General features: G+C 52.6%; 1 non-coding gene across 1 annotated transcript; it reads right to left on the bottom strand.

Moving 5' to 3' along the window:
- Positions 1-12,807: 12,807 nt before the first annotated feature.
- Positions 12,808-12,998, bottom strand: LOC135271754 (U2 spliceosomal RNA). Its single transcript, XR_010339887.1, has one exon. It is a non-coding gene; the product is annotated as a U2 spliceosomal RNA (small nuclear RNA).
- Between the last annotated feature and the right edge of the window lie 3,743 nt (positions 12,999-16,741).

The following is a 16,741-nucleotide window of genomic DNA, read 5'->3' on the forward strand; positions in this document are numbered from 1 at the left end:
GCTGTCGCCTCCGTCCCCGCCGTCACCGTCCCACCGTCATCCACATTGCAGTCGCGGTGAGAGCCCCAGCCTCGCTCCTTGCCTCATTCTCTTTGTCTCATCCACATCGCTGTTCACGCCATTACACACTCGGGCTCATTTTTTATTCTCCACGTTTTAAAAGAGAAATCTTATACCCTCGCTATTCCCGCGTTTCCGGGCTTTCCTTTCGAATTTGCATGCCCCGCCCTGTCCCCCAGGAGGCGTGATCACCTCGTTTGACTCCGCCCCCGGCCGCCTCCGCGTCAGGGGCCGGGGCTCCGCTGGGGGCGACTCCCTTGTTTGTGTCAATCCAGCCAAAAGACAGAACCGAAAGAGACCGGGGGCGCGAAGGCGAGATGGGTCTGTGGAAAAGACCTGTCGGCGGAGAGCGGGCCACGTTTTCCTGGACAAAGACGAGGTCGCAAGGCATCATCGTAAGAGGAGACCAGGCGGCGCTGGGTCTTTAGTTCGTCACCATCGGGTGGGGAGACCAGCCTCGTACCTGCTGGACGAGGGGCTCATTCCCCTCTGCCAGGCAGGAGGCTGACCATCAGATACCGGTTGTAGGGAGGCGGCGCGTGGACGGCGAGGGCCCGGCAAGGATTCTCCCCAGCGCCTGCGCCTCCCGTGGCATCTATGCACGGACCGTGTCCTGTGCCGTGTAGGGAAAGCTGCCTCTTTTCTTGGGACGCGAATTTCCTCTCACCTCCTCCTCCTCCTCCTCCTCCTCCTCCTCCTCCTCCTCCTCCTCCTCCTCCTCCTCCTCCTCCTCCTCGCCTGGCTATTCCTGACGCAGGTTGTCAGGACTCCGCTTGGGTGTCACCCGTCCGGGAAGCCTCCCTTCATTAAGGGCCCTCCGCACTCCCCGCCTCCATATGTGACTGGCAGCCCTCCTACGTAGTTCATCGTACCCCGTTATTCCCATCAACTACTCCACTCACCACCCTTCTGGGCAGTCCTTTATCTCCCCTTCTGAAATCCCATCACTGAGGGCTGAGACCCTCATCAACACTTATCCCGGTTTCCCCGCGCTAGTCTGGTGCCTGGAGATTTGAAGACGCTCAATAAACTTTTGTGGAGCGAAGAAATGACGGAGGCTATTGGCCCTGGCAGGCGTGAAGGGGAAAGATCGGGCTCGGGGCGGCCGGGCACCAGAGGACTGGAGTGTCCGCCGGGTGCTCCGGGGGAAGACGGGCGTCAAGGCCCCCAGCAAAGCTGGGTAAGTCTCTCTGAGACACAGACTGCCGTCTGTAGCTTCTGCATTTACCTTTCCCGTCCTCCTTCCTAACACGACAGTGGAGTTGGGAGTTTATGTCTCTTTTATTTGATTTCAGAAGAGCAAGAAGGTATCATAGATCCGAGAGTGACACTCAGCTAGTCATGCTCCCCCTGCAGGATGCCTGTTGAACAAACAACCAGGTCAAAAAACATAAACTGTGCCCATCCCAATGCCAGCCTCGGGCTGAGGGGCTCTAATTCACTCAACAGCCTTAAGAGGTGGGCATTATTATTAGCCACAGCCAGGATTAGGGTGAGGCCAGTCCTCCAGGGCTGAATTTCAGAAGGTGTTTCTCCTGAACCCTTCAGTAATCAAAGTAAATAATAGTTCAATGCAATATATCTTATCGCAATTATTAGATAATCAAGACATTTATCTGGAGTGCTGAATCTTTTGGTGCTCCCTTACTTTTTTTTTTTTTTTTTTTTTCCATCTCAGCAAGGGTTTCCCTCATTTCACTTTATCCCAGTCTCCACCCTGTCATTGTCATCTCCATTCTATTATCCTGCAAAGTACAATATGGCAGACACCCATCTCAGCCTCCCACGTGAGCCACTGTGCCTGGCCCATGTATGTATGTATGTATGTATGTATGTATGTATGTATGTATGTATCTATCTATCTATCTATCTATCCATCTTTCTTTTGAGATAAGGTTTCCCTCTGTTGTCCAGGTTGGAGTGCGGTGTTACAATCATGGCTCATTCACAGTACATCAAGATAAATGCCAAGCGGGTCCAAGATTTCAAAGTGAAAAAAATGGAACTATGAAAGTATATAAGGGCCAGGCACGGTGTTTCATGCCTGTAATTCCAGCACTTTTGGAGGCCAAGGTGGGCGGAGTGCTTGAGTCCAAGAGTTTGAGACCAGCTTAGGCAATATAGCATGCCCGCGTCTCTACAAATAAGTTTAAAAAAATAATAATAAATATTGTTAAAAAAAAAAAAAAAAAAGTGGACCAAAAAGACGTATAGAGGAGGCTGGGGATGGCGGCTCATGCCTGCAATCCCAACACTTTGGGAGGGCAAGGTGGGAAGATCACCTGAGCCCAGCAATTCAAGACCAGCCTGAACAATATAGGGATACTATACAAAAATAATAGTAGTAACAATAACAATAAGTTAAAAATTAGCCAGGCATGGTGGTGTGTACCTGTGGTTCTAGCTACTCAGGCAGGCTGAGGCGGGAGCATCAGCTCAGCCCGGGAGGTTGAGACCAGCCTGAGCAACGTAGTGAGATACCATCACTGTTGAAAGGGAAAAAATGCAGTAAAATATGAAGCTTTTTTCTTTCTTCTTCCCTCTCTCTCCACTTGTCACAGTGTTTTTCTCTTTTTCTTTCTTTCTTTCTTTTTTTTTCTTCATAAAATCATTATTTACAATAGCCAAGATGGTGTTTTTCACTTTCTATTTTATGTTGCACTCCTCGGGCACAGGATGCAGGTAGGAGAGTGCAGACTCTTGCAGGAGCCCGGAGGCCCTCCGTCTCACAACTTAGGATGGTCCCTGTGACCTCAAAACTCACTAGTGAAGGAGGAGGTCTGAGCTCCCAGTGGGGTAACCAGTCATCCCAGTTTGCTAGGGGATGAGGGGTTTCCTGGAATATGGGACTTTCAGAACTAAAACTGGCAAAGTCCCAGGCAATCAGGGGGAGTTGGCTACCCTAGACCTCTGAGCTGTACTAGACCTCAGAGTGGCCTCCAAATTTCGGGGGAAATGAGAACAACCATCCTGACAGTTCACAGGGGGCTTTCCCCAAGGGTGGCGCATGCTGAAAGGATGTGGTCGGGGGGGGTGCAGCTGGTTTTCGGTGGCCTCAAGAACCTACGGGGAGGCAGAGGACCCCCTCCCCGACAACTGTGCGCTTCTTGCCTTTCACACACCAAGTCCCAGCGGCCCATAACGCCTCTTGCTACCATCAAGACCCTCACTCCGCTCCTCAGGAAGTCCTGGCACCCGGGCCATGAAATCTGGTTCTGAGACAGACATACTTGCTGAGACTGAGGTAACCTCCTTTTACCCACACCTAAGAGCCTGGGAGTTTCCTTTTGTGTCCAATAAGGGCTAATCCTGGGTGGTCTATGGCTGCCTGTCCGCAAGGTCACAGGAGGACCTGACCGCCACCTCTTGTTGCTTTCCTGATGGCTCCCTTGGTCTCCTGCAAGTTCTCCAATGCCGTCTCAGTCCTTGTTCAAGTCTACGTTTTCTGGAGAGAACCCTTCTTGGCACTGTCACCCTCTGTCGAGATAACTGTCCTCCAAATCTCCAGTCCCCTTCTCTAGCCACCCCTAGAAATACCTCTTGGGAGCCCGCCTCTCCAGGCTGTCTGAATTCCTTCTGGCCTCTCAGTCCCTGGATGCTGAGGGCCGCTCCCGTTCCCTTCCTCAAGTCCTTACTTTGCTTGGCTTCAGGCACTTGCAGTTTTGTGGCCTTTTAAAGTCCCACGGTTTTCCTTCTGCCTCTCCAGATGCTGCTTCTCCATCCTTCACTTGATTTCCCTGCCTTGAATGTAGAGATGCTCATGACAGTGCCATGGGCCACTTTCCTCCTCTCACCCCATTGCTCCCTGGGGAATCCCACCCATCTCAGGGCTCGTGGGTCTGTTTCTCACTGACCACCCGAGTCCACCCCTCCGACAAAGGCCTCCCCTGAGCTCCGGGCTCCTGAGCAAATGCACTCTGGACATCCGTCCCCACGTGGATAGCCTGCAGACATCATCACACCGTGGCTGCAACTGAGCTCTTGAAAACCTTCCCGAGGCTGGCATGGTGGCTCTCGCCTGTAATCCCAGCGCTTTGAGAGGCTGAGGCGGGTAGATGGCTTGAGCCCGGAAGTTCAAGAGCAGCCTGAGGAACACGGTGACACCCAGCCTGTAGTAAAAACACAAAAATTAGCCAGCTACTAATATAGTCCCAGCTACTAAGGGAGGCTGAGGCAGGAGTACAGTCCCAGCTACTAGGGAGGCTGAGGCGGGAGAATAGCTTGAACCCGGGAGGTGGAGGTTGCAGTGACCCAAGATGACACCACACTGGACTCCAGCTTCGGGGAGAGAGCGAGATTCTCCCTCAAAAAAAATAAACAGCGAAAAATAGAAAAGTTAGCCGGGCGTGGTGGTGGTGCATGCCTGTAGTCCCAAGTACTGGGGAGGCTGAGGCGGGAGAATGGCCTTGAACCCGGGAACCGGAAGTTAGAATGAGCGGAGATGGCGCCACCTCCACTCCAGCCCGGGCAACAAAGCGAGACTTGTCTGGAAGAAAAAGGAGAGCGAGGAAAACACCCAAGAACAGAAGTAACCGTAACCGCAGATAACGGTGAAGACCAAACCAAATTGCTTGCTACGTTACTGTTTGGCTTTCTTCACGTTTTAACTGCGGGAGTCTTGAAACTTAGCAACACGCCCCGAAGCTTCTCTCGGTGTGTCAGGTTCCCAGCAAGCAATACGTGGTTGAAGCCTCAAACAGGACAACACAGCAGCCCTTCCCCTGGAGAGGCTCGCTGACCGCCAAGCAGAGCGAGGCACAAGCACAGCAGCGTCCGCTAACGAGACAGCAGAAAAGACCACAGGAAAAGCACCGAAGGCAGCTCCGCGAGCCAAGCCAACTTTCACCGTCTGTTGTTAGGCACAGCGCACTTTTCCCCGAGGGGATACACCGTCCCTGGACGGACCGCAATACCAAGCCGATGCGCGGAGCGGACGGAGGAAGCTCCCGTTCCTTCACCCGGCTCCAAAAATCGACTGACTCTGACAGCCCGTCCTCCGGCGGAGGACGGGTATCAGCTGTCACCCCGACAACGACAAGAACAGCCACCACGCATACCTCTATGACGAGACAATGACAAGAACAGACACTACGCAGAGCGCTCAGCCGTAAAGGCCGACACGTCACGCGCGCGGCCGGCGCGCAGGCCACAGGACACATTGGTCCACTCACCCTCAGCTCACGGTAAGAAAAGTCATCGTCAAGTAAAAGAAACCCTCTCTTCCCTACCTTCACACGGTACTCCTTGTGACAATTTGCAACATCGTGTAAGTAATAGCGTTACAAGTTTCGGGGGATATTTACTTTCTCTTTTTGCTCCCATAGCTCCCGGGCGAAACAGCCATTTTAAATTTGCATGCCCCGCCCCACAGGCGCCGAGCTCCTTTCTCCCCGCCGGCTCGCCTGCCAGGGAACCGGAAAGCGCTTGTTAATAATCCCTGGGATCGTGGGAAAGCTCCTTCCGCTTCTAGGCCCTTCAATAGGAAAAGCCCAGAACGAAAAAGACAAGAAGAGTTCTAGGAGGCTTTTCTTTCCAACATCTCTCTCTTTCTCTCCTCTTTCTCCCCTCCCCTCCCCTCCTCCTCTTGTTTCTCTCTCTCTCTCCCCCTCCCTCCCTCCCTCCCTCCTCTTTTTCAGTCCTGACCTAGCTGGCTTCCAACATTTCTTTACACATTTTTTTTCCCCACACATAACGTTGAAAGAATTGTTGGGTGAGCACCCGTGTTGCCACCCCCCGACGTCACCTTGCTGGACTTGCTTCGTTCTATGTGTTACAGACATGTGATGACATCTTTTGTGTCGCTGAGCGCAAGGAGACAGTTACTTACGTCTCCGCCCCCCTCGCCGTTTCTCGACCGTCTGGCCCGGCGAGTTTTCGAATCGAACAGGCGACGGCGCAGCCGGGGGGAGGAAGCGCTCGCCCCCACAGGTTCGAGGCCTGGGCGGAGCCCTGGGAAACGGGCCCCTCCGCTTCGTGTGTGGCGCTGCGAAGCCGCTTCTGCCCGGGAAGGGGGCGAGGGGCCTGGAACGCAGAGGGAACCGCCGGTTCCGAAGCCCCGGGGTGCGCCCGGAGGACCGAGTGGCTGGGGCGGCGCGGGACGGGGGGCTGGGCGGGAGGGGCAGGGGTCCGGGAGGTGACCCCGGAGGGCGTCGGATCTGGCGGGGCCTCGTGGGCTCCCCTCCCTCAGAGGGGGCGCGCTGAGGGTGGGCGGTGGCGCCCCGAGAGCGACCACCACCCACCCTCAGAGGGGGCGCGCTGAGGGTGGGCGGTGGCGCCCCGAGCGCGACCACCACCTCCCTGGGAACGCGAGAGTTCGGACCAGTTACCGGGGCCTGGGTAGAGAAACGGGAAGGCAGCGAGGGCCTGGGCCCGGGTAGGGCACTGCGGGGGCTGAGAGGTGGCCAGATTCTGGCTGTACTTTGAAAGCAGAGCTGACGGCCTTTGCGGAGACCTGGGATGGGGGTGAGAGAAAGGAGTGGAGGGTGACTCCAAGGGTGTAGGCCAGAGCGACTGCCGCATTCAGAGTTGGGCGAGGACTAGGTTTGTCGGTTCGGGGTTGGGGGGCTGGGGGATTGGGGGTTGGGGGTAGGGAGTGGGGGAGGGCGCGGGATGTCCTGATCGGTTTTGGAGAGGACGAGCTAGAGAGGCGGCAAGCCAGACGGCCAAGCAGAGGTGTCAGCCAGGCCGCTGGATGTGCCATTGTGGACTCCAGGCTGGGACTCTTTGGAGACCGTGGGTCTGGAGGAGCGCCTTCGAAGGATAAAGAGTGTTCGCCCACAGGCAGGACGCCCAGGAATGAGCCCCGGGGCGCTCCAAAGTCAAGGAGGCGATCCTTCTGCCTCAGCCTCCCCATGAGCTGAGACTACAGGCGCGCATCACCATGACCGGCTAACTTTTTTTTTTTTTTTTTTTTTTTTTTTGGACACGAAGTTTTGCTCCGTCATCTTGGCTAGAGTCCAGTGGCGTGATCTTGGCTCACTGCAACCTGCGCCGCTCGGGTTCAAGCAGTTCTGCCTCAACCTCCTGAGTAGCTGGGACTACAGGCATGTGCTACCACGTTCGGCCAATTTTTGTGGTTTTAGTAGAGACGGGGTTCACCATGTTGGCCAGGCTAGTCTTGAACTCCTGACCTCAAGTGATCCGCCCGCCTCAGCCTTCCAAACTGCTGAGATTGCAGGCGTGAGCCACTGCGCCAGTCCCATATGCTTCTTCTTTCTTCTTTCCTTCCTTCCTTCTTTCTTTCATTTTTCTCCCTCTCTCTCTCTCTCTCTCTCTTTCTCTTTTGAAAAGATGGAGTCTTGCTCTGTCGCAATTTTGGCTCACTGCGACCTCCACCTCCTGGGTTCAAGCAATTCTCCTGTCTCAGCCTCCTGAGTAGCTGTGACTACAGGCGCCTGCCACCACACCTGGCTAATGTTAGTATTTTTAGGACAGACAGGGGTTTCACCATATTGGTCAAGGTGGTCTTGAACTCTTGACCTCAGGTGATCCGCCCACCTTGGCCTCCCAAAGTGTTGGGATTACAGGCAGGATCCACTGTGCCCAGCATGCCTCTTTTTATAAAAGGTATTTGGTAGAGATGGAGCATCTTGCTACAGTCTTGCTGCTCACGGTGTGGTCCCCAGACCAGCACCATTGACATCATCTGGGAGTGGGTTAGAAGTGTGGAATCACTGGCTCCAGACCTATTGCATCAGAATCTGCATGTTAACAAGGTTCCCTAGAATGCACATGCAGATTAGAGTTTGAGAAGCGTTCTGCTCTGGGACTTGATGACAGAAGGAGGGGAAATGAGGGAGGGAGAAGAAGCAAATATTTTTTGAGATCTCGACTCTCACTACCAATATCTGAAACTTGGGGACCACATGGATTCGGATAACAAGTGATATAGTTATAACTCCAGATGTCTACGCTGGTGGCGGAGTGGATTTTAGAACACTTTCTGAGGTTATACAATACAGAATCAGCAAGTTGAGGCAGAAGGGCCTGAAGGGAGATGGCCAATGTATGTGAGCAAGGCTGACGCTAAGGAGTTGAGACCGGGGATGGTGGCATGCACCTGTAGTCCCAGCACCTCAGAAGGCTGAGGTGAAGGGTCGCCTGAGCCCGGGAGGTTGAGGTTCCAGTGAGCCATGGTCAAGCCACTGCACTCCACCATGGGCCACAGAGGGAGACCCTGTCTTTTAAAAAAAAACAAAAGAAAAGAAAAAAAAGAAAAAACTCGAGGCCTTCTGTTTCTGTGATCAGGGGTGAGGTATACAGGTGGTCCCCATAGACTGGGAGACATGGTGCAAGGTTAATATTTTGTGTAAGAGAAGAGGAGTTCATATTTCAGAATCCCTGGAATGCCAGTGTGTAATGAGCAGGCAGGCCGAGAGAAGGGACAACATATGTATGTTTTTATAACGACTTAGAGGCAAATGGTTAGAGCAGCTCTGAACTGAAATCTACTCAAACATCCATCAGTGGGTGAACGGATAAACAGAACGTGACATTCAGGAATGACACACGCCACAACGGAAGAACCTCAGGAAACATGCTCAGAGAAAGACGTCAGTCAGGTGCAAAAGACCACAGACTGTGTGATTCCCTTTATGTGAAATGCCAGGAAAGGGAACTCTGTAGACATACTGATCAGTGGTTGACGGAAGGTGAGGGTGGGAGTGGGCAATGACTTTGTAGGGAGGGAAAACGTTACCTCTGTCCTCTTGGGGGTCCCTGCTGGGCCTGAGAATCAAACTGACATCAGATAGTTAGCAGGAGGAAAGCATAGATGCTCAATGTGTCAGGTGTTTTTTTGTTTGTTTGTTTTGTTTATTTGTTTGTTTTTGATGGAGTTTCACTCTTGTTGCCCAGGCTGGAGTGCAATGGCACGATCTCGGCTCACTGCAACCTCTGCCTCCTGGGTTCAAGCAATTCTCCTGCCTCAGCCTCCTGAGTAGCTGGAATTACAGGCATGCACCACCAACTCCGGCTAATTTTTTGTATTTTTAGTAGAGATGGGGTGTCTCCATGTTGGCCAGGCTGGTCTCGAACTCCTGACTTAAGGTGATCTGCCTGCCTCAGCCTCCCAAAGTGCTGGGATTATAGGCGTGACCCACCGCCCCTGGTCACTCAATGTAAATTTTACATGACACAGGAGCGCTCATAAGGAAATGAAAACCCAAGGCCATGGTCACATATGTGCATTTGTTCTGGTAATTTTCTGCCTCTCCTTCGACTTGCCGATCTTCTCTCCTGCTCTTTTGTACTGCATGGAGCTGCATAAAGGGTAGTGACTCAAATGACAGCCTTTCTTGCTGCAGTTGGTCGCAGGGCTGCCTCTGCTACTCCTCCTGTGCCTCATGGACAACAAGTTATGCTCATGTCCAAGCTACAGAGAAGTGGAGCCAGTGCCAGGGAGAAGTAGTAGGGACCCATGGCGGTGGGGTCCTTATTGGGAACAGAGTCCTTGGTGCCATTAGGGGCAGACAGTGGAAGCAAACACATATGGCAATCCTGTGTCTGCCCTGTTTCTGGAGAGGCAGATGCAGAAAGCAGGTCAGAGGGAGCTTGACTCGACAGGAAGTTGCAGGGGTTGAGGGTAGCCATTGCATATAATCAAACCTGTTACTGATTTCTTGGTATCTGGTGTCATTGTATATTTGTGTGTGTGTGTGTGTGTGCGTGCGTGTGTGTGTGTGTGTGTGTGTGTGTGTATCCCACATATATATATAATTTTTTTTTTTTTGAGACGGAGTTTCACTCTTGTTACCCAGGCTGGAGTGCAATGGCGCGATCTCGGCTCACCGCAACCTCCGCCTCCTGGGTTCAGGCAATTCTCCTGCCTCAGCCTCCTGAGTAGCTGTGATTACAGGCATGCGCCACCATGCCCAGCTAATTTTTTGTATTTTTAGTAGAGACGGGGTTTCACCATGTTGACCAGGATGGTCTCGATCTCTTGACCTCGTGATCCACCCGCCTCGGCCTCCCAAAGTGCTGGGATTACAGGCGTGGGCCACCGCGCCCGGCCAAGAAACCCTTTTTAAACTTTAACAGCCAGGGGTCAGAATTTCTCGAATCATATATTTGCATGTAGCACAGAAGATGCTCTTTTAATAAAAATCCGGAAATTGGTTGTGCACATTATGTAATAGAGAACAGTATCGGATTAAAGCAACAACGGTGACACGTAACCTTTGCCCAAAGCTTGGTAAATGTTGATGGTCACTGTGTACCTTCAGACGGCCTTGTACTCTAACAGAGAGACTGATTTCAAAACCGGGTGAAGAGAAGATGCCTGTGCCTGCCTGTGCCTGTATATTACTGTCAATGTCAATCAGGAAAGTGTGGGTTTGTTCCAGTTATTTTCTGGCTCCCTTTTACTTGCCATTTACTTCTGTCTCCTGCCCTGTTGTACTGCACAGAGCTACAGAAAGTGAGTGGGTATAACGACAGTCCCTCTTTTGCAGTTGGTCACACGGCTGCCCTGGTACTCATCCTGTGTCTCCTGTCCTCTCCCCTCCAAATCCCCCATGGCCCTCAGCTATCACCTCTGCTGATCCTGGTGGTTTCCCTGGTACCGTGAACTAAACTCTCATTCCTGAGGGGCCTGTACCCCTCGAGGCCACACCCTTCTCAGGTCAGGGTTCCTGCACTTGTCCATTCATTTCACAGGTAGACCTGGGAGTAACACGTGTCACCCAAACAGATCACCAGAGTCCACGCATGTTCCACCTGCCCTCCCTGCATACGAGCACCACCCCCTCCTGAGGATGGATCGGGGTCATTAATCCCTGCCAAGATGGCAACTGCTCCTGCCTGCTGGTCCAACCTGCCCAGTTATGGCTGTAGCTTGAAGGCTTGAAGTTCAATGGGACCCACTTGTGCTTCCACCCTTTGGTTCTTTTATTTTTATTTATTCGAGATGGGGTCTGGTTCTGTCACCAAGGCTGGAGGTGCAGTGCAGGGCTTGCTGCAGCATCCACCTCCCAGGCTCCACTGATCCTCCTGCCTCAGCCTCTGAAGTAGCTGGTGTACAGATATTTGTCACCATGAACAGGGTTCCACTACATTGCCTAGTCTGTTTCTTTTGTGCTTTGTGTTCAGACAGGGCTCCAGCTCTGTCACCTAGGCTGGAGTGGAATGGTGTGATCTCGCCTCACTGTGGCCTCCTGGGCTCAAGCCATCCTCCCAGCTGGGACTCCCAAAGTGCTGGGATTACACGCATGAGCCACTGCGTCTGGCCTGAAGACAGCCTTTAGAGAAAGAAGCAGGGGGGAGTTTTGCTGAGGACAGACAAGATTCCTGGAGTTTGGAAGGGGTGACAGATTGGGTCAGCAAAGGGAACAATTCCACTTATCATGTTGGGATGCAATTTATAGACACAAGGATGAGACCCAAAAGAGTCGGGAGAGATTTGTCATCATGGTTGCAAGGCAGCTGCTGGTGGCTGATCCTTAAAAGGACATACATACCTAGAATAGAGCCTGAAGACGCATCGGTAGCATGAAGTGCTACTTCATGCCCCGTATGTGACTAGCAGCCCTCCTGTGTATTTTATGGCACTCCTTTCTTTTTCTTCCTTTCTTTCTTTCTTAAAGACGGGAGAAAGATTCACCATCTTGGTCAGGCTGGTCTTGAACTCCCGACCTCAGGTGATCCGCCCACCTTGGCCTCCAAAGTGCTTGGATTACCGGCGTGAGCCACCACGCCCAGCCGCACTCCGTTATTTCTATCAACTACTCCACTTACTACCCTCCTGGGCAATCCTTTATCTCCGGCTCTGAAATCCCATCACTGAGGGCTGGGACCCTCATCAACACTTATCCCCTTTTCCCCACACTAGTCTGGTGCCTGGCGAGTTGAAGGCACTCGGTAAACCTCTGTGGAGGGAAGAAATGACGGATAGGCCGTGATGAGCACAACAGAGTCAATCAGAGAGGACGCAGTTATGGGCCAGGGGTGAAGGGGGAAGATCGGGCTTGGGGTGGGAGGACACCAAAGGGCAAGGGTGTCTGCCAGGTGCTCTGGGGGAAGATAGGTGTCAAGGCCGTCATTGCACATGTGCGCACAATGTTTGAACTCGAGTTCTGCTCCTGTGTGTTCCTCGATAAATAAACTGGCGGTGCCTCGGTTTTTCCTGGGCCAAAAAGAAAGTTTGTAGCTGGTACGTTGGTGCCTGCCTTAAAGTGCCAACTACTCCAGGGGCTGAAGTTTGGGAGGGGGTCCAGGCTGACGCCTGTAATCCCAGCACTTTAGGAGGCCCAGGCGGGTGGATCTCCTGAGGTCGGGAGTTCGAGACCAGCCTGGCCGACATGGTGAAACCCGATACCTCTACAAAGAATACACAAGTTAGCCAGCCGGGCGTGACTGTAATCCCAGCTACGAGGGGGGCTGAGGCAGGATAATCGCTTGAAGCTGGGAAGCAGAGGTTGCAGCGAGCCTAGATCGCATCTTTGCACTCCAGCCTGGGCGAGAAGAGCAGAAATCCATCTCAAAAAGAAGAAGAAAAAAAAAAGACTTTGGGCTTGAGCCCAGCCAGGGCAACACCACTGGCACACCATTTCCTTAGGCCAGTTCGTAACTTTCCAAACCCACTGTAATAAGCGCTGAAGTTGAAAAGCCCAAAGGCCCTGTCCGTATGGCAGTATGCTTCCTACCAGTCACAGACCTCTATCATCAGCGAAGCGACGGGAAGAACCAGAGTCACCAGTTCCTCAAGACACTACGTTTATTCTGATCTTGCAAACGCGTTATGTCCCCCGAGGGGGGTGCACCGTTCCTGGAAGTACTGCAATACCAGGTCGATGCGTGGAGTGGACGGAGCAAGCTCCTATTCCATCTCCCTGCTCCAAAAATCCATTTAATATATTGTCCTCGGATAGAGAACGTATCAGATATTAAACTGATAAGAACAGATACTACACTTGATCTTAGCCAAAAGGCCGAGAAGCGATGCTGTCGCCTCCGTCCCCGCCGTCACCGTCCCACCGTCATCCACATTGCAGTCGCGGTGAGAGCCCCAGCCTCGCTCCTTGCCTCATTCTCTTTGTCTCATCCACATCGCTGTTCACGCCATTACACACTCGGGCTCATTTTTTATTCTCCACGTTTTAAAAGAGAAATCTTATACCCTCGCTATTCCCGCGTTTCCGGGCTTTCCTTTCGAATTTGCATGCCCCGCCCTGTCCCCCAGGAGGCGTGATCACCTCGTTTGACTCCGCCCCCGGCCGCCTCCGCGTCAGGGGCCGGGGCTCCGCTGGGGGCGACTCCCTTGTTTGTGTCAATCCAGCCAAAAGACAGAACCGAAAGAGACCGGGGGCGCGAAGGCGAGATGGGTCTGTGGAAAAGACCTGTCGGCGGAGAGCGGGCCACGTTTTCCTGGACAAAGACGAGGTCGCAAGGCATCATCGTAAGAGGAGACCAGGCGGCGCTGGGTCTTTAGTTCGTCACCATCGGGTGGGGAGACCAGCCTCGTACCTGCTGGACGAGGGGCTCATTCCCCTCTGCCAGGCAGGAGGCTGACCATCAGATACCGGTTGTAGGGAGGCGGCGCGTGGACGGCGAGGGCCCGGCAAGGATTCTCCCCAGCGCCTGCGCCTCCCGTGGCATCTATGCACGGACCGTGTCCTGTGCCGTGTAGGGAAAGCTGCCTCTTTTCTTGGGACGCGAATTTCCTCTCACCTCCTCCTCCTCCTCCTCCTCCTCCTCCTCCTCCTCCTCCTCCTCCTCCTCCTCCTCCTCCTCCTCGCCTGGCTATTCCTGACGCAGGTTGTCAGGACTCCGCTTGGGTGTCACCCGTCCGGGAAGCCTCCCTTCATTAAGGGCCCTCCGCACTCCCCGCCTCCATATGTGACTGGCAGCCCTCCTACGTAGTTCATCGTACCCCGTTATTCCCATCAACTACTCCACTCACCACCCTTCTGGGCAGTCCTTTATCTCCCCTTCTGAAATCCCATCACTGAGGGCTGAGACCCTCATCAACACTTATCCCGGTTTCCCCGCGCTAGTCTGGTGCCTGGAGATTTGAAGACGCTCAATAAACTTTTGTGGAGCGAAGAAATGACGGAGGCTATTGGCCCTGGCAGGCGTGAAGGGGAAAGATCGGGCTCGGGGCGGCCGGGCACCAGAGGACTGGAGTGTCCGCCGGGTGCTCCGGGGGAAGACGGGCGTCAAGGCCCCCAGCAAAGCTGGGTAAGTCTCTCTGAGACACAGACTGCCGTCTGTAGCTTCTGCATTTACCTTTCCCGTCCTCCTTCCTAACACGACAGTGGAGTTGGGAGTTTATGTCTCTTTTATTTGATTTCAGAAGAGCAAGAAGGTATCATAGATCCGAGAGTGACACTCAGCTAGTCATGCTCCCCCTGCAGGATGCCTGTTGAACAAACAACCAGGTCAAAAAACATAAACTGTGCCCATCCCAATGCCAGCCTCGGGCTGAGGGGCTCTAATTCACTCAACAGCCTTAAGAGGTGGGCATTATTATTAGCCACAGCCAGGATTAGGGTGAGGCCAGTCCTCCAGGGCTGAATTTCAGAAGGTGTTTCTCCTGAACCCTTCAGTAATCAAAGTAAATAATAGTTCAATGCAATATATCTTATCGCAATTATTAGATAATCAAGACATTTATCTGGAGTGCTGAATCTTTTGGTGCTCCCTTACTTTTTTTTTTTTTTTTTTTTCCATCTCAGCAAGGGTTTCCCTCATTTCACTTTATCCCAGTCTCCACCCTGTCATTGTCATCTCCATTCTATGATCCTGCAAAGTACAATATGGCAGACACCCATCTCAGCCTCCCACGTGAGCCACTGTGCCTGGCCCATGTATGTATGTATGTATGTATGTATGTATGTATGTATGTATGTATGTATCTATCTATCTATCTATCTATCCATCTTTCTTTTGAGATAAGGTTTCCCTCTGTTGTCCAGGTTGGAGTGCGGTGTTACAATCATGGCTCATTCACAGTACATCAAGATAAATGCCAAGCGGGTCCAAGATTTCAAAGTGAAAAAAATGGAACTATGAAAGTATATAAGGGCCAGGCACGGTGTTTCATGCCTGTAATTCCAGCACTTTTGGAGGCCAAGGTGGGCGGAGTGCTTGAGTCCAAGAGTTTGAGACCAGCTTAGGCAATATAGCATGCCCGCGTCTCTACAAATAAGTTTAAAAAAATAATAATAAATATTGTTAAAAAAAAAAAAAAAAGTGGACCAAAAAGACGTATAGAGGAGGCTGGGGATGGCGGCTCATGCCTGCAATCCCAACACTTTGGGAGGGCAAGGTGGGAAGATCACCTGAGCCCAGCAATTCAAGACCAGCCTGAACAATATAGGGATACTATACAAAAATAATAGTAGTAACAATAACAATAAGTTAAAAATTAGCCAGGCATGGTGGTGTGTACCTGTGGTTCTAGCTACTCAGGCAGGCTGAGGCGGGAGCATCAGCTCAGCCCGGGAGGTTGAGACCAGCCTGAGCAACGTAGTGAGATACCATCACTGTTGAAAGGGAAAAAATGCAGTAAAATATGAAGCTTTTTTCTTTCTTCTTCCCTCTCTCTCCACTTGTCACAGTGTTTTTCTCTTTTTCTTTCTTTCTTTCTTTTTTTTTCTTCATAAAATCATTATTTACAATAGCCAAGATGGTGTTTTTCACTTTCTATTTTATGTTGCACTCCTCGGGCACAGGATGCAGGTAGGAGAGTGCAGACTCTTGCAGGAGCCCGGAGGCCCTCCGTCTCACAACTTAGGATGGTCCCTGTGACCTCAAAACTCACTAGTGAAGGAGGAGGTCTGAGCTCCCAGTGGGGTAACCAGTCATCCCAGTTTGCTAGGGGATGAGGGGTTTCCTGGAATATGGGACTTTCAGAACTAAAACTGGCAAAGTCCCAGGCAATCAGGGGGAGTTGGCTACCCTAGACCTCTGAGCTGTACTAGACCTCAGAGTGGCCTCCAAATTTCGGGGGAAATGAGAACAACCATCCTGACAGTTCACAGGGGGCTTTCCCCAAGGGTGGCGCATGCTGAAAGGATGTGGTCGGGGGGGGTGCAGCTGGTTTTCGGTGGCCTCAAGAACCTACGGGGAGGCAGAGGACCCCCTCCCCGACAACTGTGCGCTTCTTGCCTTTCACACACCAAGTCCCAGCGGCCCATAACGCCTCTTGCTACCATCAAGACCCTCACTCCGCTCCTCAGGAAGTCCTGGCACCCGGGCCATGAAATCTGGTTCTGAGACAGACATACTTGCTGAGACTGAGGTAACCTCCTTTTACCCACACCTAAGAGCCTGGGAGTTTCCTTTTGTGTCCAATAAGGGCTAATCCTGGGTGGTCTATGGCTGCCTGTCCGCAAGGTCACAGGAGGACCTGACCGCCACCTCTTGTTGCTTTCCTGATGGCTCCCTTGGTCTCCTGCAAGTTCTCCAATGCCGTCTCAGTCCTTGTTCAAGTCTACGTTTTCTGGAGAGAACCCTTCTTGGCACTGTCACCCTCTGTCGAGATAACTGTCCTCCAAATCTCCAGTCCCCTTCTCTAGCCACCCCTAGAAATACCTCTTGGGAGCCCGCCTCTCCAGGCTGTCTGAATTCCTTCTGGCCTCTCAGTCCCTGGATGCTGAGGGCCGCTCCCGTTCCCTTCCTCAAGTCCTTACTTTGCTTGGCTTCAGGCACTTGCAGTTTTGTGGCCTTTTAAAGTCCCACG

Source organism: Aotus nancymaae, unplaced genomic scaffold (genome assembly GCF_030222135.1).
Source record: "Aotus nancymaae isolate 86718 unplaced genomic scaffold, 86718_ANA_hifiasm-v0.15.2.pri h1tg000089l, whole genome shotgun sequence".
In the NCBI taxonomy this organism is placed as follows: Eukaryota; Metazoa; Chordata; class Mammalia; order Primates; family Aotidae; genus Aotus; species Aotus nancymaae.